Raw genomic sequence first — 20,328 nt, forward strand, 5'->3', positions numbered from 1 at the left:
TATATTGTCTTCATAATCTCGGGTCACTCTCCTGTCCATGACAGATCTTCCCTGTGTTGTACAGTGTCAGCGTGATTCTATTTCTGTCACCATCTGATTGAAGAGAGGCAATTGCTGCATGTCAGTTCCCCTTATGTGAAAAAATGGAGGAAAAATAACTGAAGCTAACTAAGAGATCCTGGGTCCAGTCCTAAGAATGAATGCCAACCTCTCTAGGCTGCTGCACCTCCACTGGGATGCAAGGATATTAATGATATCTGAAAATAAATTGTGGAGATGTAATTCTCTTCAGTGTCCATCTTGCTGGACCACCTTGAGCATGCTCCTCCAATCAACGAGTCAATCAATCCCCTGGTCTCTCTTGCAGAAGACTTCCTCCATTACTTTATAATAAAAATGATAAACATTCATTTTCAACAGAATATACTATGTTGTTTGAAATGCTGATATAAAAAGCAGTCACATCTAATAAAGATGAAATATCAAATTATAAGTGGGAGTGCATTACCTAGACATGAGTTGGATATTAGTACCAACAATATGCCTGTTTTTGAAAGGCAATCAGTGTCACCCTTTTTCTTTCCTACATTCATATTTTTTCTATGAAAATAATTTCCAATAAAAATATTGTCAAGCAAAATAACAGCATTGCTTTATGAAATAATTTACTAAAATATATGTTAATGGCTGAACTAAACCCACCCACTCACAGGAACTAAGATGGCGAGGATGATTAAGGAAGAACTATGCAATGACCTTTCTCCTTAGTAAAGTTTGTCCTAGGTTTGGTTACATTCATTACAATAATTTATAAATTTCTTAAGGGTGACAAAACAATGGTGTAATCTCTGGAGAATCAAACTAAATAATATTTTCGGGTATTTGTTAAGGACGGCACATGAACCTTGGAGATCCACAAAATATGATTTCCTCCTCACCTCTTTTGTACTAAATGCAACAAATAAATCTAAATCTCAGAAATTAATAACTTGTGGCAAAAACATTATGGAGAAGATCCCTTTGTTTTATTCAAACAAGTTTAGTACCAGTAAGACATTTATGTTAGTAAATTATTTGCACCAACATTAACAATTACCCGTTATTATTTCTCAAAAGTATTAAAAATGTTTTCTTAAACTAGATATTTCTTGGATAAAGAAAAATTAAATTGTCTTAGCCTTAAAAAATTAAAAAATACCCTTAAAATACTAAAGCAAAATATATAAATTTATTATAAGCATAAATAATACCAGTATATCATCATTCCACAGTTGTCTACTCTGGAAAGACAATAATTTGTACCTCATCCACATATCAACACACTTTTTCACTTAAAGAAAAAAATTGTTTACATTCCACAACGAATCCAAGGGTACTATTATTTATCTTTGCCTAACAACAAATTGAACACGATTCTGGTGCTCACTTGATTTCTAAATAACAGAATATACATAAACAAATATTTCAGGTGGTTGGAAGGTCACGTACCTGACATAGTACGAGCCCTGATGCCTAAAACATGTTTTTTGCGAGGCCACTTGACAAGGATGCCCGTGGGTTCACGACACACCGGGTTCCCGATGCACAAGGACGACGTACACACTTCTGCTGCGCCTCTGTGCCCCAAGGAGTGGCAGAACGATGCAGTTTTAACAAGGAAGGGAGAGTTGATAGGGCAAGTGCCCAATTGCGGGCACAACGGTACAAGAGCTGCTCCAAGCTAAGGTGTTTACGTCTTCCGTGCACACCCGCTTAAGGTGACGCCACGGCCCCGTACCTCTTCACTACAAGTACTGCCACCTTAAGATACTTGCTCCTGCACTCACACTACTCCAATCACACGTCTTCTCACTTATAACTCTGATAAAAGGTGAAGTGGCTTGATGACAGGCCACTACGAAAGCGGACTGTCTCGGCCCCACATAGTAAACACAACCCAGCCTCACCTCACACTGACCCAGGCTTGACTTGATCTCGTCAATTCAGAATATATATATATCCTGGGGAAATATTTACGTCAGCATGTCACTAAACACTTTAAATATGAAATAACAATTTTATTTTCATCTTACAAGATCCCGTCTGTACGTAAAAATCGTTACAGTGGAGAAAATTCTTCCACCAAGTTACCACTCGACTGTACACAAGCAGACTGACAATTTAAGTAGTGCATTGTGGGAGTCAGGACGCATGCGCAGTGCGCTCCGCTTTGGCGGCCACTTCAAATGTGCACCGTTTCGAGCCAGCACGTCAATACGGAAAGTCGCCGTGTGGGTACCGGGTAGGCATTCTCCCTTATGTAGACTATTTATTCCCATCGGCTTACATTTCCGGTACATTTTATGCATTCGAGTCATTTTGCAAAACAAAACAGTGGAACATATTGTACTATTTCTTTCTTAAATTACACGTGAATGAATCTGTCAAGTTGCTGACTGTTCCAACGCCTCCTCTCATCGTACAAATTCGAAGCGTCTGGGTTTCATTGCAGAAATCGTAGGCGTGTCTGAGTTCCAGAGCATAAGGCGTAGGTGTGAAACCGAGTCTGGTGGCATGTGGTGACGATGTACGGATTTCTCGAGAGACAAACTGATAATATAGCCTGTTTAAGTACAACACGCGGGTGTGTCTGTTCTTCCATTGCATGAAAACCAAGCGCATGTCAGAAAGCATGGTCACACATGGTCCCCGTGGAGTTTGATAGAAATATTTAATTCTACCTCTAGATGCAGGGATATACATTTTATTAAGATATCCTTTTTTTATTATAAGAGATATAGGCATTTTTTCTACATCTAAGAAAGTGCAAATAGTCTGTTTTTATTGGTAATCACAAGTGCACATTAGATAACGTTGTAATCGATCACTTCACTTCTTACGCTGATGTTTATTTATAATTTTGTATGTTTTACACGTTTGTGCATATGTGCATTTATGTTTTCTTTAAAAAATTTGTAACCTTACATCTTCTCAGTGGCGTCAGGTGACCCGGTTAGATATAATGAAGGGCGACTTCTGGGCATGAATGTTGACATTGCATCTAAAATTTAGTTGCAAAATTTTTTAATATATTCTAGCGGTTTTTATGTTAGCTCAGGGTTGGCTTTGATTTAAAGATTATTAAGAACATTACGACAAAGAAAAATAAAGCATAATATTAACAGATATCAGGATCCTGTGGCTGCTTATTCTTACCAAGAAACTCAAGTACTATAGTCATATTTATCCATGACACAAATGTTGTGGTGGCTCGGGTTCCATCCCCAACACTTATCCGTGATTATTTGTCCTGGCTGCCTGAACATATGGGGCGCAGTTGACGGTTTTGGCAACCATTAAGTGCTTTTTGGAGTAAAATTGTCAGTTCAGTGGAAATTATGGCTATTAACAAGAACCCTTTTACAACCAGAGAGAATTTTTTATTCCTGTTTTTGTTAGATAGTATTATTATTATAATCGTGTATCAAAATTACCTGCATATCACAGTGAATTATATAAAATCTGGGGAGGTAATAGCAACGAGTCAGTTTTTTGAATTATATTCAAATGCCTGTTATGTTTACAATTTCCCGCGCGTTTCTTCCACCAGCATAATGGATGTGGATAAGTGGGATCCTACTTTTTATTGAGAATTATATATATATATATATATATATATATATATATATATATATATATATATATATATATATATATATATATATATATATATATATATATTTGAACTTGGTATAGAAAAGAGATATGTCAGTGCAACTTCGAAGATCTTGTTACTGTTCTTTTCAGAATTGCTGTTATTGTCAGTAGTTACTTTTAATTTACCAAGGCTTTTTCCCCCTTACAAGGAAGGTAGCCCAAAAGGGAAAGGCATAAAATCATTCCCACCCATTCCATCCCTGAATACACTCCACACCCCTCCACCCTCCTTATCTTATCACCTCCTGGATGACGGGTCATCCCTGCACCTTGTCCACTGCCCTGGGTCAGAAGCAGTGTCGCAAGACACAACACAGTATGTATGTATATGTGTGTATTTTTAATTTGGTACATTCTCAAGCCTACATGTGATGTTCAAGAACTTCCTTATGCAAAATCACATTATTACAAAGAGATTATAAATAATTTTCCCAATGAAAAAATATATGAAAGAGCTATCATAGTGCCAAAACATTCTAATAATTTAATAACACCCAAAACATGAAAAAATATGTTTACTCATAGATGCCTGTTTACTAATTCTTACGAGCGTAATTGCAAATGTCCATTACAAATTCAATGTATATAGTATTGAAGCTGATTGATTTCTCTAATGGACATCATCAAACTTGCAGACAACGATTAACGTTAGAAAGTTGGACATTTTCGTCCAACAAAGTTGGAGGTATGTCCTCCAACATACCTCCAACTTTGTTGGAGACTGTCGATTTCCTCCGATTAATTGACGGAAATGCTTCGGTGCGAAGGTTATTTGAGGCAATTCAAGCTGTGTTGCGGTAACCAGAACAAAATTGATTTGAATAGGACAAATTTTCTTTTAAAAAGTAAATAGGCAAGGACTGATTTACCAATAGAGTGGTTAACAAATGGAATAGACTTAGTAACCATGTAGGGAGCGCTGAAAATATAGGCTGTTGAGGTTAGATAACTTTACGGATCGGAGTGGTAGGTGGCAATGGACATGGAACCGCCTATTGTAGGTCTCTTGCAGTCTCCTTCATTTTTATGTTCTTAAAATATATTCAGTGCAAGGGCGTACGAAGGAATTTTTGTGGTGGGGGGGGGCAGGATATTTTTAGGGGTGGGAGACATAATTGTATATAGATAATATGGTTAATGATATCTGGTTATATCAAGATATACACTTCAAATTGGTCTTGGGCGTATACTTACATTATCTACATGAGATACATTTTGACTTTCAAAACATACACTGATATTCTACAACTTAAAAAAATAACGAAATTATACGTGACGAGCGGCAACTTTTCAAACGAAAATCGACTAAAACAAATGAATCTGTTTTTCCTAAAAAAAAAAAAAACGTAGACTCGGAGGTGACTTGATACATGTCTTTAAGATTCTAAAGAGAATTGACAACATTAAAAGTGACAAAATTTTCATGCTGAATGAGAATAAGGCAAAAATAATGGTTCCAAAATGTCAGGAAAGAGATTTAATTCGAAAGTGTGTAGAAAGAACTTTGCCAACCGTGTAGTTAATGAATGGAATAAACTTCCTGCAGAGGCAGTGCAATGTAGTTCAGTTCGAAGCTTTAAGATTCGTTTAGATAAACACCTAAGCAAGATGCTGTAATGCCTGCTATTTATTTTATATTATTTGTTTATTTGTTTGTTATTATTTGTCTGTTTATTGCCATTTGCTTGATTATAATTTATTATTTATCTGTCATATCATTATTATTTACTATTTACCTGTTTGTTTATTATTTAACTTTGCCTATTTATTGATTTATTGTTATTGTTATCTATATTATTATAATTTTTATCTATTTATCATTATCATATATTTTTTTGCATTCGACCTAGTTATGGACCAAAAGGTCTCCTGTCGGCATGATCCCCCCTTTGTAATCCTTTGATTTCTAGATTGGGGTAGCTGCCCCCCCATGCCCCCCTAAATTGGATGAATTCTTTAAGCAAGAACAAAATGCCCCATCCGGGGTGTTCGGTGTGCTCCATGCGTTCTTTGAGTACCGTTCGGCAAAACGAGTTCGTTGGCCAGATTCAAATTCAAATTAACGGACACTAAGGGACCGTTATCACTGCCTGTGCGGAGTTGATACCCGCTTTCCGTGGGTCTCTCCCCAGCTGAATGGAACCATTGGCCACCAGATGGTTACATAAACAATACTCAGATTAATAAAGTCCTTTGACGACAGGATGCTATTATATAACAAAGAAAAATTAATATAACGTTGTCGATATCCAGTATAACTTTATTTTATTCGTTTACATATTTATGAAAAAGATAATGGGCTGTGGAGGTGTCAAGGCATAACTAATTACATTATAAAAAAAAAAAAAAGAATGAAATACCTGACTTCAGAACCTGTTTTACTGGCCTACGACATCAATTTGAGCTGTGAGAGAAAAAAGGGACCCACTCGGAAAGAATTCTATTTTTGCACATCCTTTTGACCTCCCGTTTCCAAGTGTAATCAGGGCTTGGCTGAGTCCGTTCCTACTGCCTTATACGAACACTGATTGAGCCAGAACAAATCGTTAACGTGTTCAGACACACCCGGGATATGCTACTGCACGGCATCTCCCTCTCCCTCCCTCTCCCTCTCTCTCTGTTCCTACTATCGATCACGGGACCATGGCTGTTCACACTATCGATCACAAACCCATATTTTTCCACACCATCGATCATAGAGCTAGGCCTGTTTGTTCTGTCGATCACAGAGCCAAACATGTTCGTGATATCGATGACAGGAATATGTATACTCGATTAGAGCCAAGTTTGTTCGTACTTTCGATCACAGAGACAGCCCTATTTGTATTATCAATCACAGAACCATACTTGTTCGTAGTATCGAACACAGAACCATACATGTTCGTACTATCTATCACAAATCCAGACCTGTTCGTAAAACAGATCAGATGTTATCTGATCGTGATTTGTCTGTAAGCGTGTCTGTTTAAAGCCTTTGTTATTACAATCAATTGTAAATATGGTTTCTTAATCCACCTCGAGGTAGTGATAGACGAAACCATTGAGTACTCGGCTCTATCTCTACTGACGAGCGGACACTGAGATGAATAAAATCTACTGGCGGCAGTTCGAATAAGACGAAAAGGACCACCGGGTATGGAAGGGGATGGGGGTGTTCTTCGGATGAATGGAATCGTTGTGTATCAACCAGAATAAAGTATATGGCATAGAACTACCTAGTGTAAGCCTTATGGTCTCTTGCAGTCTCCTTCGTTCTTATGTGCTTATATATCACTAGGTTGAAAGGGTACCAAGGTTATTACTGTCATTACTATTGTTATTATTGATAATATAATTATTTTTATTATCATTATTATCTTTATCATCATTATCATCATCGTCAATTACTATTATTATGGTTATTATCATCACTATTATCTTCGTCACTATTACTAATACCATAACTAGAACTATTATAATAGTTACTATTGATAATATAACTATTACTATTATCATCGTTACTATTACCAATATAATTGCTATAATTATTATTATTATTATTATTATTATTATTAATTATTATTATTATTATTATTATTACTAATATAATTGCTATAATTATTATTATTATTATTATTATCATTACTATTATTACTGTAATTATTACTATTACTATTATCATTAGTACAATGAAGGAAAGTCTACGCGTGGCACCGGCGCCAAATGTGTCGTTGGCCCTGGCATCACGGACGCCAGCCACCTTCAATTCGGTGTCGCCTCGTACACGTTCGATTACAACAAGCTGCAGACGACTTTACTCAGCTGCTGTGAGATCCCCGGTCTCAGAACCAAGCGTGTCTGTTTAAAGCCTTTGTTGAGTACTCGGCTCCTCTACTGACGAGCGGTTCACACCAGGGACCTCCCGTCACCTAAGTGAAAGTATCAGGTTGTGGTGTATACACATATAAATGGAGCGTAGCCGTATTGAATCGAGAGCAAACGTCGTGACTAGGAAGTTTGGTCCGTATTCTCTCATAGCATAAGGGTAAAAATCCGTATGATGTATTTTTATCGGGGTTTTTGATATTCGTTCAAAAATATTATTCTAATTTCATTCATCTGTAAACACACACACACACACATGCACACACACACACACACACACACACACACACACACACACACACACACACACACACACACACACACACACACACACACACACACACACACACACACACACACACATTCATACTAATTTCTCGGATTTTTTCCTTGTAATACTAGATAATTTATTATATTTAGTCATAATATTTTTTCTTCATATTTCTTCCATGGAGTCATTTCATCCTCACATGAAAATATGTGGATAAGACAAAAATATTTCCTCTATTTAGGTTCTAGAAAGATCTAATCTGGGGAGGAGGAGAGGGGGTTTCCCTGGGGCGGAGTGGAGGGGGGGGGCCCTGAAGAGGACGAAAATTCTCTGAGGAGGACGAGGATCCCCTGAGGAAGACGAGGTGGTGGTCCCCTGAGGAGGAAGAGGCGGGGGTCCCCTGAGGAGGGAGAGGGGAGGGTCCCCTAAGGAGGAAGGGGGCGGGGGTCCTCTGAGGAGGGAGAGAGGAGGGTCCTCTGAGGAAAAAATAGAGGATCCCCTGAGGAGGAAGGGGCGGGGGTCCCTTGAGGAGGAGGAAGAGGGGGTCTCCTGAGGAAGAAGAGGGGACGGTACTCTGAGGAGTGAGTGGGGACGGTTCCCTGAGGAGGGAATAGGGGAACTCGCCGAGGAGGGAATAGGGGATCCTCTGAGGTGGGATGGGGTTCTCGTGAGGAAGAAGAGGACCAAGTTGCCCCCAGGGAGAGGAGGAGGAGGAGGAGGAGGAGGAGGGACGTCCCCTGCTGCTGCTGCTCAGAGTTTCCATCATCGAGTGGAGGAGTGGAGTGGCTTGTCGCTGCCTCCTCCTCCTCTTGTTTGTCCTCCCAAAAGCATTTTCTCATTCCTATCTTGTTTTTCTTTCATTAGATCTTTCTCTCTCTCTGCCTGCCTCTCTTTCTGTCTATCTGTCTCTGTCTGTTAGTCTGTCTCCGTCTGTCTCTCTCTGCCTGTCTCTCTCTTTGTTTGTCTCTCTCTGCCTGTCTTAATCTCTCTTTGACTGTCTCCCTCTCTCTCTGCCTCTTGTCTGTCTCTTTCTGTCTCTCTCTCTCTCTCTTTGTCTCCCTCTCTCTCTCTGTCCCTCACTCTCTGTCTCTCTATGTCTCTCTCTCTCTCTCTCTCTCTTTGTCTCCCCCTCTCCATCTCCCTCTCTGTCTTCCTCTCTCTCTCTGTCTCTTTCTCTATCTCTGTCCCTCAATCTTTGTCTCCCTGTCTCTCTCTCTCTGTGTCTCTCTTTCTGTCACTGTCTCTCTCACTTTCTGTCTTTCTGCCTTTCTCTCTCTGTCTGTCTGTCTGTCTCTCTCTGTCCCTAACTTTGGTGAACACCCACGATTGTTCATACTGACACCCAAGATTGTTGACGCGAACACCTCTGAGACGAGTGTTATCTTAAACACCTAAAATTGATCACTTGAACACCTAAGGTTGTTCACATTGACACCCAAGATGGTTCAATGGAATACCATTGAGATAACTCCCCACGTGAACATTTAAGATTGTTCATGTGAACACTTCCGAGATTAATGTTCACTTGGACGCCCCCGGAGACAATTATTCCTTCACACTTTACGATCTTGATGCAATTACGGTGCTTCCGAATGGGGCACACAGGAGGAGCTTCTACCACGAGAGAGAGAGAGAGAGAGAGAGAGAGAGAGAGAGAGAGAGAGAGAGAGAGAGAGAGAGAGAGAGAGAGAGAGAGAGAGAGAGAGAGAGAGAGGGGGGGAGGAATGGGGAAGGGAGAGAGAGTGGGGAGAGGGAGAGAGGGGGGATGGGAAAGGGAGAGAGTGGGGAGAGATAGAGAGAAAGAGAGGGAGGGAGGGAGGGGGAATGGGAAAGAGAGAGAGTGAGGAGAGGGGGAGGGGAATGGGAAAGGGAGAGAGTGGGGAGAGGGGGAGAGAGAGAGTGTGTGGGGGGGAGAGAGAGAAAGAAAGAGAGATGGGCTGAATACAAGAGAGCGGTGCAGGTAAGGAAGAAAGAAGGAAAGAAGGAACGGAAGGAAGGCGGGAAGGAAGTAAGAAAAGGAGAGAAGGAAGTAAGAAAAGGAGAGGAGGAGAAGGAAGGGAGAAACGAATGAAAACCGATGCGGAACTGAGAGTGACATTTGATGGCGAAGAAGAAGAAGCAATTGTTCACAGATGGAAAGGTCAACGGGGCAAGAGTTACTCAGTGAGAGAAAGAGAGTAAAAGAGAAAGAGAGTGAGAGGTAGCACACCACTCCTCTGATAGGAATTGCTATAGTTAAATATGTGACGGAATACTAAATGTGTACTACATTATAAATATATATGTATGTATATATATATATATATATATATATATATATATATATATATATATATATATATAATGTGTGTGTGATTCACCATGGTCTTGGATCACGTGTTGGGCTCGTGGTCGACAGTTATTAACCTCCTGGATGAGAGCTCAGAGCTCGTATGACCGATCTATGGGTAATACTGTGACCTTACACACACACACACACACACACACACACACACACACACACAACTTCCCGCCCACGAGAGTTGGAATAACACCCCCCAGCGCAGTGATACTGAAATTATTTCAGCCCTGGGCGGAAGTCGAACCCGGACCGTCGTAGTGGCAGGCGAGAACTCTAACCACAGCGCCACGAGGTGTGTGTGTGTGTGTGTGTGTGTGTGTGTGTGTGTGCACATAATGTTTGTGTGTATGGATTTATATATGAACTACAAAATATGATAAAAACGTAATTGAAATGAGCAGCGAGGATGGGACCAACAATACTGGGGCGAGAAAACAGCATAAAAATGGCGACGCGACGCGCCAAATTGTAAACAAAATTCGACGACCAATATCAAGGCTGGCTTCAGGCGGTATCACACTGGGCTATTTTTCCTCCGACTGTTGGAGCAAATTTGCAGCCCGCAGCTTTCGGGAAGGAATCTGATATGCTGGAGGAAAAATAATTTTCCTCCAGCATATCAAATTATATTCTTTGTTCAGAAAACGAAATAATTTGCCTGAGTGATTTTACGGCGGAAAAGGGTCTGGGGGTGGGCGGAGCCACCGATTAATCGGAGGTCGGAGGAAAAATAGCCCAGTGTGATAACCCCTTTAGGATATGTTTGCAGAGGCCGGCCGGCTTCAGAGGATCTTCATCTTGGTTTCTTCCCTCTCTTTCTTAACACACACACACACACACACACACACACACACACACACACACACACACACACACACACACACACACACACACACACACACACACACACACACACACACAACTCGTGGCGCAGTTGGTAGAGTTCCCGGCTCCCACTACGGAGGTCCGGGTTCGAATTCCGCCCAGGGTTGAAATAATTTTAGTATCACTGCGCTGCGGATTGTTACTCCAACTCTCGTGGGCGGGGAGTTGGGTGTGTGTGTGCGTTTAAGGTCACAGTATTATCCATAGATCGGTCAAACGAGCTCTGAGCTCTCATCCAGGAAGTTAATAATTGTCGATCACGAGTCCAACACATGATCCAAGACCATGGTGAATCACACGCATATATGTATATATACAAGGTATGTTCAATAAGTAAAGAGAAAATTTCAGGAGAGGCATTAAATATCATTCAATCAAAAAAGCAACTTCATTGTGAAGTACACATACATGTTGTCTCTAAAATGAATAATTGGCACCTCTCTATGTTTTTAGGTTTGAGTGCAGCATTGTACTGTATGTTGTGGAACCAGTTTGATCTGGTTTGCCAGTCTGTCAACACTTGGCAAGATACAGGGAAATGTGGAACAACATTATCCCATCAGATTCTGAGTTAAACTTAAGAAAAGCAAACAAGAACTTATGGAATGTTAGAGGAGGCCTATGGAGATGAACTGATGAGTAAAGCAAGTTTCTATAGGGGTTTAAAAGGTTTTCTGAAGGAAATGAACAGGTTGAGGATGAACCCAGGTCTGGAGCACCAAGCAGTGCATGTAAGAAGGAAAACATTGAGGAAGTGCAAAGGTTAGTGATGCAAGACTGTTGAAATAACTGTGAGGATGATATCTGAAGCTGTTGGTATTAGTATTGGCACAGTGGATACAGTTCTGACTAAAGATCTGAAGCTCCACAAAGTCTGTGCCAAGCTCGTGCTAAAGATTCCCTCCAACAACCAGAGACAGTTTTGTATGGAATGTTGCACTGACATTCTCAATATGATAGCGGCTGATTCAGGTTTCCTGAATAAAGTAGTGACTTGCAACAAGAGTTGGGTGTTCACCTACAACCCTGAGAGCAAACATCAGAGTGCCCAGTGGAAGCACATGTCATCCCCCAGGTCCAAGAAGGCAAAGATGAGCAGGTCGCAAGAGAAGGCCATGGTCATTCCTTTCTTTGACTCCAAGGGGCTCATTCACATTGAATGGGTTCATGAGGGTCAAAACATCAATAAGAAGTATTACTTTAAAGTTCTGTAAAGGTTTAAGGAGAAGATGAGGAAGAAGAGGCTGCAGCATTGGTATAGTGGTGTCGTGGTGGTTCCATGAGGACAATGTCCCATGCCACAGGTCAACACTAGTGACTACGTGGATGGCCAACAGGGGAATGAAAGTGTCACAACACCCACCCTACAGCCCTGACCTAGCCCCTTGCGACTTCTTCCTGTTCCCACACATGAAAAACACTGTCATGGGAGACAGATTCCAGTCAACACAGGAGCTAAAAGAGGCATCGGAAAATTACCTGAAGGGACTACTGAAGAAGGGCTTTGAGGAGGTCTTTCAGGATTTGGAGTGACATCTGCAGAAGTGTGTAGATGCGAGAGGCTATTATTTTGAAGGAGACAGCGTTTTGTAAGCTTACGAAAATAATAAATGTCTCCTGAAATTTTCACATCACATATTGAACATACCTCGTGCATTGTCCATAGGTAACAGTGAGTTCGTTTGAGTAAAAATGGCTTCGGTTACAATATTTCATATTTTCAAATCTCCAAATATCAAATTCCTTTTCCGTCATATATAGCAAACCTGAAAGATAAACTAAGAAGTTGTAAAGCTACATGAATGTTAGACATAGTGTCCAAATGTTCACAGAGAAGTCTAGATTTCTGTACGCTAAGTTATATTCTAGTTATTCAACTGTAGGTTAGAGGTAAGATGTAGGAAGAAAAATACTCCAGTGTAACTTAGATTTTTCCTTTAAGGCTCTTATACTAGGCAAGTTGAGAGACAAGTCAAGCGTGCAAGTTACTTGCCGTGTGTAAACATCTCCTTGACAAAAAACTGGGCAACCTGCTGCCCAATTCTCTTTATCAAGCAGATGTTTACACACAATAAGTAATTTGTAGCAAGTAACTTGCACACTTGACTTGCCTCTCAACTTGGTCCGTGTAAATGAGGCTTTACCACCTCTGCGCGCTATTGTCCCCTTGGATAGAAGCGTTGGTTATTGCCTCGGACGCTCGGAGGTATGCAGTGCTCTGAGACCGCAATTACGGAAAAAAATAATAAAAACAATTGTTTGACAAAAACAACATGAGAGTTTGTGGTCACAAGTCGGTTTTGTTTATGTTTTTAACGAGACGCGTGGCCCTCTGGCGGCAGAGGTGAGAAATAGTCTTACCGCCTTCAACAATGTCGACATGATGAAGACGACGACGATGATAATTACATTGTTACTCAGAATAATAACAAAGAACGACTTAAATAACAACACAAATGATAGAAATAGCATAAACATTAGTGGCATTAGTTTCAACAATAATAGTAGTATCAGCTGTCGTAATGTAGTTATATAATTTTAGCAACTGTGGGGATATTTTTAGTATTAATAGTAACAATAATAGTAATAAAACTAACGAATAATATAACAGAAATTGTAGTACATATAATAAATGTGGGGACAGTTGGAATATTCGCTGTGAAAGTAGTAAGGCGACATGACGTCACTCTGGATAAAAAGTAATTCTGAGCTAATTTATCAACTTCGACTAAAATATTATTATTTTAGGTTCATCTATAACCCAAATAACATTTATACCATACATTAACAAACTGAGTAATACATTAATCTTATATATTGGGAGAATGAACAATGACTACAGCAAAACTCCAGAAATAATACGCTATTTCAAACGACATTTTTTTTTTGTCATTCGAATGTACATAAGCTGAAGATGAGTCCCCTTTGATATGACACACGTTTATTTTTTCGTCATTAAAAGAAAAAGAAGAACTAGTAATAACGATAATGTCGGCAATTTAACAACAGTGACAGAAATTGTCGTCATTAAAGAAACAATACCCCAGTATTCATTCCATTGTATATATACAGCATATTAACACTAAACACTTTTCGTGTTTTTGCATCGTTTCTACGTCATTCCATTGTTATGAGGAAGACCAGGAGAAGACTTACCATTTTATTACCACATACTACCACGTCCTCTCCTACTATTGTACACACCACCATAAATCCACAATACTACACAAGCACAGAGGACTACATGGGGTATTTACTAAAATATTTATAGACTACAAGGACCAGTCACTTTGCATTCTTCATGTTGGAAAAAAAAAGGGGGGGGGTCTCTTTGACCCCTTGGGAACCCGTGGTACTCTGTAATTTGGACCTTTCCCGGAATCACGTGGAGAGAGAGAGAGAGAGAGAGAGAGAGAGAGAGAGAGAGAGAGAGAGAGAGAGAGAGAGAGAGAGAGAGAGAGAGAGATAGATAGATAGATAGAGAGAGAGAGAGAGAGAGAGATAGAGAGAGAGAGAGAGAGAGAGAGAGAGAGAGAGAGAGAGAGAGAGATAGATAGATAGATAGATAGAGAGAGAGAGAGAGAGAGAGAGAGAGAGGGGGGAGAAAGAGAGAGAGAGAAATTCTTGTTTTTGTTTATATAGATTTATTACGATCATAGAGCGACAAACTTAGTATACAGTAGTAGGTAATTTCTCTATATACATAATATGTGTGACGCGCAGGTCACGTTACTACGTACAGTGAAGCTGTACGGCAATAATAAGAACATAGGAAAGAATGAGACTACAAGAGACCACAAGATCCACACTAAGCAGTTCCATTACATCCTGCAAGGGGAAATATATTGGTAATCAAGGTGAGGTAAGCTTTAGCATCCACCAAAGTATGGGTGTCGAATTAGGACAGTGTCTAGATTATTGTCAGTTGAGAGAAAGTGACACATGTACAGTATTAAGTCTTGGCTTTGGGGCAATAGGTCTCTTATTGAGGGACATTCGAGACAGTAGTGGTGGAGACTGTTGGCGTTGGGACTGTCTCATAGCTTCCAGGTGGAGTAGCGTGGTACATCCTCTGCCTCAGAGACTTGACACAGCGGTCTGTAATCCAGGCAAAGCTGTGCAGTCACGATATTGTGTCTGCAAACGAGGTGTCCGTGCTTGCGATACCTCGGGAGAGAGAAAGGGAAGTGGTCCTAGTGTTGTATTGATACGCTTTGTGTGCGCTCTGCTTTCGTGGGGTGGAGAGTGGTTAGAAGAGTACCTGAGTGTATGATTTTCTTGTAGCAGACGGGGGAGGGTGTGGCATCATCGGGTAGTGGCATACAGTCATTTTTGGCGAGGAGATCTGCCTTTTCATTAGCAGCGATTCCAACGTGGAAGGGAATCCACAGAAAGCTTATGGTGAGAAATTGTTCTTGAGTTGTGACTAGCTGTTGTAAAATGTGATGGATGAGGAGGCGGTGTGTGGATTGTGAAGACGAGGGTGGACTGGGAGTCCCACATCATCATGCCTTTCAGTCGCTGCTGACAGAGTAGGTTAACAGCCACCAGGAGTGCCTGTAGTTCGCAGTATGTAGAACTGGACGAGTTGGGTAACCTGAGACCATCCCAGCCTCCCTCAGGTGGCTCCATATCCGGTGAGTGGACGGCGCAGCCCGCGCTACCGTCTGGCTGTAAGGACCCGTCTACGTAGAGATGGTGAGCGGTAGGGACGGAGGAGGACACTGCGGTGATGTGTCCCAGGGCTAATTGTTTCTGGAGGAGTGGTGGGTCTATTTTTGAAGTGGGTGTGAAGGTGACGTGAGGTTGTGGAATTCTCCATGGAGGCGATCCGTGATCAACCTCGGCTACAGGGACCTCGATGTGTAGGAGTTGCAGGGTGGAACACACTGTTAACGAGGGTGTGGACGCCGGGGCGCAGCGGAGGGCAGGGTGCGGCGGGGTCAAGTGAAGCTATTAAGACATGGGAATAGTGCGGGGTCAGAAGGGGTGAGTGGAGGCACTTGACGCTGAAGGAGATGTTAGCGAATATTCTTTCAATAACTGAAGGAAGATTAAGTTTGGTCTGTATGTTTACTACTCTGGTGGAGGTGGGGCATCCCAGAATGTACCGCATCACTGCTCTGAAATCTTTCTAAAGGCACCAATGAGGTCTTGGAGAGTTGACCAAGGACTGGAGATAGTCTATGACTGATCGAATGAAGGCAACATAGATGGTTCTTGTCAAGCGGATGGATAGTCCAGCGGCATTGTTGGTGAGCCATTTAAAGGGGATAAAGCGCTGTTCTAGCCAGTGGAGACCTTGGATATGAGATGGATGCGTTTCCGAGCAGGTATGGCTGGAGTGATGCGTATTGGCGCTCCCAGGTACAGGTACTGTGCGCAAGGCGGGATGACACTGTGTCCAGTAGTGAACACTGGCAGTGTTCCGGGGCCATTAGGAGAAAATACTCGGCTCTTTTCCGAGGAAAGGATGAGGGCACAGGAGGATGTCGACTCGAAGGAGTGAAGGAGACGCTGTAGGTTGGTAGCAGAGGAGGAGTGCACACAGATGTCGTCAGCGTAGCAGATGACATGTGCCGGGAATGTTGGGGAGAAGGGATATCAGGTGGTGCATCAGGACGTTAAAGAGGGACTTAAAACCCTATCCTTTAGAGTACCAAGTTCAAATTCTCTGGAGGTACTGATCGTTCCCTGGAATAGTACACGTGAAGTCCTGCTTGAGAAATATCCACGGATCCACCTCAGGAGATTGCCTTGGACGCCAAATTCTACGAGCTAGTCGAGAATAATCTCCCTGTTGGCTACGTCGAAGACACTCTTGAGGTCAAGAAACCATACCACACTGGTTAGGGAGAGGCGGGCATTAACAAGCTCATGAACAAGCTATATAAATCATTTGTGCGTCCACATTTGGAATATGCTGTTTCCGTATGGTCACCGAATCTCATTAAAGACACTGACAGATTGGAAAAAGTACAACGGCAAGCCATAAAACTGATTCCAAATATCAAAAATAAATCATACGAAAATCGACTAAAACATATGAATCTGTTTTCCCTAAAAAGCGTAGACTCAGAGGTGACTTGATACAGGTCTTTAAGATTCTAAAAGGAATTGGCAACATTATTAGTGACAAAATTTTCACACTGAATGAGAATCCGACAAGAAATAATGGCCTCAAACTGTCAGGAAATACATTTAATTTGGAAGTGGGTAGAAACAACTTCGCCAACCGTGTAATTAATGAATGGAATAAACTTCCTGCAGAGGCAGTGTAGTTTGAAGCTTTAGAAATAATTTGGATAAACATCTAAGCAAGATGTCGTAATGACTGCCATTTATTTTATATCATTTGTTTATTTGTTTGTTATTATTTGTCTGTTATTAATTGCTTGATTCTCATTTATTATTAGTTTATGTCAATTTATTACTATTTACTATTTACCTGTTTGTCTACTATTTAACTATACCTATGCATTTATTTATTTATTTTATTTATTATCTATATTATTATAATTTTATTCGTTTGTTTATTTATCATTATTATATATATATATTTTTCGCATCCAACCTAGTTATGGACCAAAAGATCTCCTGTCAGCATGCTCCGCTTTTATAATCCTTTGTAATCCTTTGTAATAAAGGTCCATCAGGCAGTGGTGTGTGCTCCTCTGTGGTAAGAAGCCATACAGTTGCGGTGATAGCTTATCCTGTATTCGAAGCATAAGTCTAGTGAGAAATATACGTTCGAGGACTTTACAGAAACAGGAGGTAAGTGAAATAGGCCTGAACTTCTCTGTGTCAGGTTTGGGGATGGGCACAATGGTACTAAATGTCCAGGCGCAGCAATGGATTGCCAAGAACTTTAAGGAGCAGGTGGAGGACTTGATAGGTGATGCCATCATTCCCTGGAGCTGTTGTTTTGCTTGTGACAAGAGCACGACGCAGCTCGTCCTCAGTGATGGGTACGCTGTCATCTTAATCCGTCCGTAATAATGCAGTCATTAGACCCAGGATGAAGATATTCATGTGGGTGAAGAGTGCCTCTTGGATGGGGACGGGAAGATTGCTTGTCTGTATTTGTTCAGACCAAGTACTTAGTAAGTTCTGTGCATATTGGGCTGGGTTGTGATGGGGAGCACTTGATGGTTTCTTCTTGATGACTGTTTATCAGGTGCCACATGGAGCCAACGCTGGTCTGGTGGTTGATGCTGTCAATATATTTCTTCCACGATTCGGTATGGGCACTCTGCTGCAGGGCAACGAGGTCATCTCTGGATGTCTGGTACTGGAGGAGATTAGCAGGTATTGGCTGCCTTTGAAAGACGAGACCATTTCTCTCAGCCTTCTTTTCCGCCTGTAGGATGCATCGGTTCACCGTCCAGGTGTGAATCTCGCGGCATCTTCTGATGTGTGGCCTTGTGACGCAACGGGTGTAAAAATCACGTGTTGAAACAACGAGGGAAGAGTATAGGTTTTCAAGTGACTGGAGATCAAATGTTGGTAGAAGAGTGGATATGTAAGAAACGTAGTTGGGGCAATACTTCAGAGGAATGGAGATGCGGAGGCGGGTGTTAAGAGAAGGTCCACTTGGTAGGGAGTATAGGAGCCCAAGTGTGATGTGATAAAAAAAAAAGAGAGTCTGTATGGGAAAACAATTAACGTGTGTCGCTACTAGACCAGATGTGATGATGTGGTCGAACGTGCCTCCTCAGAAGTGTGTGGCACCCCCAGTGGGCCAGTGAGTGAAACGGTGGCGGCTGTTATGACTCAGGCTGGAAAGATGTTTGTTAACCACAATGGCATACCAAGTGCCCAAGCCACAACAAAGTTAGAAGGGGGATAAAAACGTATCAGACATTTGGTATGCCAAAAAGACAGAGGACAGTATTAACCATTTAATATTTCAGTATGAAATATAATCAAACATACAACATGAATTAACAAAACAATAATAACATTAATCCTAACACACAATAGGAATAAACGGTGAATGAGATATGTAGAGGGTTTGAGAATGAGTAAGACTGAAACCTGGCACGTCGAGTCGTCGGTTGTCCAAGCAATGATTTCTTGAATCCAGAGGGGCGAAGCGGGCAGCTAGCAAGAAGCGAGTCTGTCGAGTGTGGGGAATGCCTAGCATTATATAGGGGAACTAGGCTGACTTCTTGGCCAGTGATTGGCTGAGGGTAGTCATCCAGACAACTGCTGAACTACCGCTTGGCTGCGGAGCGACCGAAGTTGGGGGTGGAGGAGGAGGCCGACTGCTTGTTTCTTCGGAGTAGGATGGCAGTGTTGTAGGAAGGGTGTCATTTAGGTGAATGGGTACTTTGATACCCGGATGGGGTACCGTGTCACCTGGCTAGGGGTAATATCGTGACACGGCGGATGTACTCGAGGAGAGGTAGCCCACTGCGGTTCGGGGAGGGGGGAGACATCTAGGACAGGATGGCGGGCGTTGAAGTCCTCCATGTAGATCACACCGTGAGACGTGGGTGGGGGGGGGAGGGCAAAGATTTATTTTTCCTGGAGCAGAGTAAACATTGCAGTCTCAGCTTCCCATTCCCTATGGATATTTCAGAGTTGAAATGTCACGTTATCATAGATAGAACAGCGCAGGAGTTAATGGGGGGGGGGTGAAAGAGTTAATGTAACTTAGGAGGGCATTCCTGACATGATGGACATATGAGACGTAGCCTGAGAGCGGAGGTGCCTCTGTCTCAGGATCGTAATGGTCAACAAAAGTTTCTCGGATAAATATAACTTGTGGTTGGTGGTGGCCTATATAGGTCTTAGGGGAAGTAATTTTCGGATAACTGTTGATGCCACAAGCATTCTAAATGGCGATGTGAAGTTTCATCTCGTTAGCAAAGTCTGCCTTTGGGTTTACAGGTGGCTGGCGGAGATGATGACGTGGAGGTGGTGCTACTCTAAGGCGTGTATCGTTGTGGTTTGATAGATATTTGGTTACTGAACTTTTTTAACTAACTGGTGAGGGCCTCCAGTTTCTCGGATAAGGTGGCGACAATTGTAATGACGACTTGGTGGGATTTGACAAGCGTGGCTAGGGTGCGCTCTGTAGAGGCTTGTTGTACGGCGAGGCTATCGATATAATTTTTAATTACGTCAAAGCGCGTTGTAATTGCTGTACAACATGCCGTTAAGTTGGTAACGGCCTCGCGGAGGGCAATTACTTGCGGCGAGTCAGGCAGGTTTGAGGGTGTCAGCGGTGGAACGGCTCTTGGGTGCGACCAAGCGGGTGGTGGTG

At 41.8% G+C, this 20,328-nt stretch overlaps 1 protein-coding gene across 1 annotated transcript in view; it reads right to left on the bottom strand.

The window, feature by feature from the left end:
- Window positions 1-2,159, bottom strand: part of p120ctn (adherens junction protein p120) — a 751,624-nt gene extending 749,465 nt beyond the window's left edge. Inside the window, exon 1 of the mRNA XM_076197956.1 lies at window positions 1,489-2,159. The gene's annotated coding sequence lies outside the window, so the exon portion shown is untranslated. The remainder of the gene's footprint in view (window positions 1-1,488) is intronic.
- Window positions 2,160-20,328: the final 18,169 nt, after the last annotated feature.

Source organism: Oratosquilla oratoria, chromosome 14, assembly GCF_046742065.1.
Source record: "Oratosquilla oratoria isolate Oo_2021 chromosome 14, ASM4674206v1, whole genome shotgun sequence".
Taxonomy (NCBI): Eukaryota; Metazoa; Arthropoda; class Malacostraca; order Stomatopoda; family Squillidae; genus Oratosquilla; species Oratosquilla oratoria.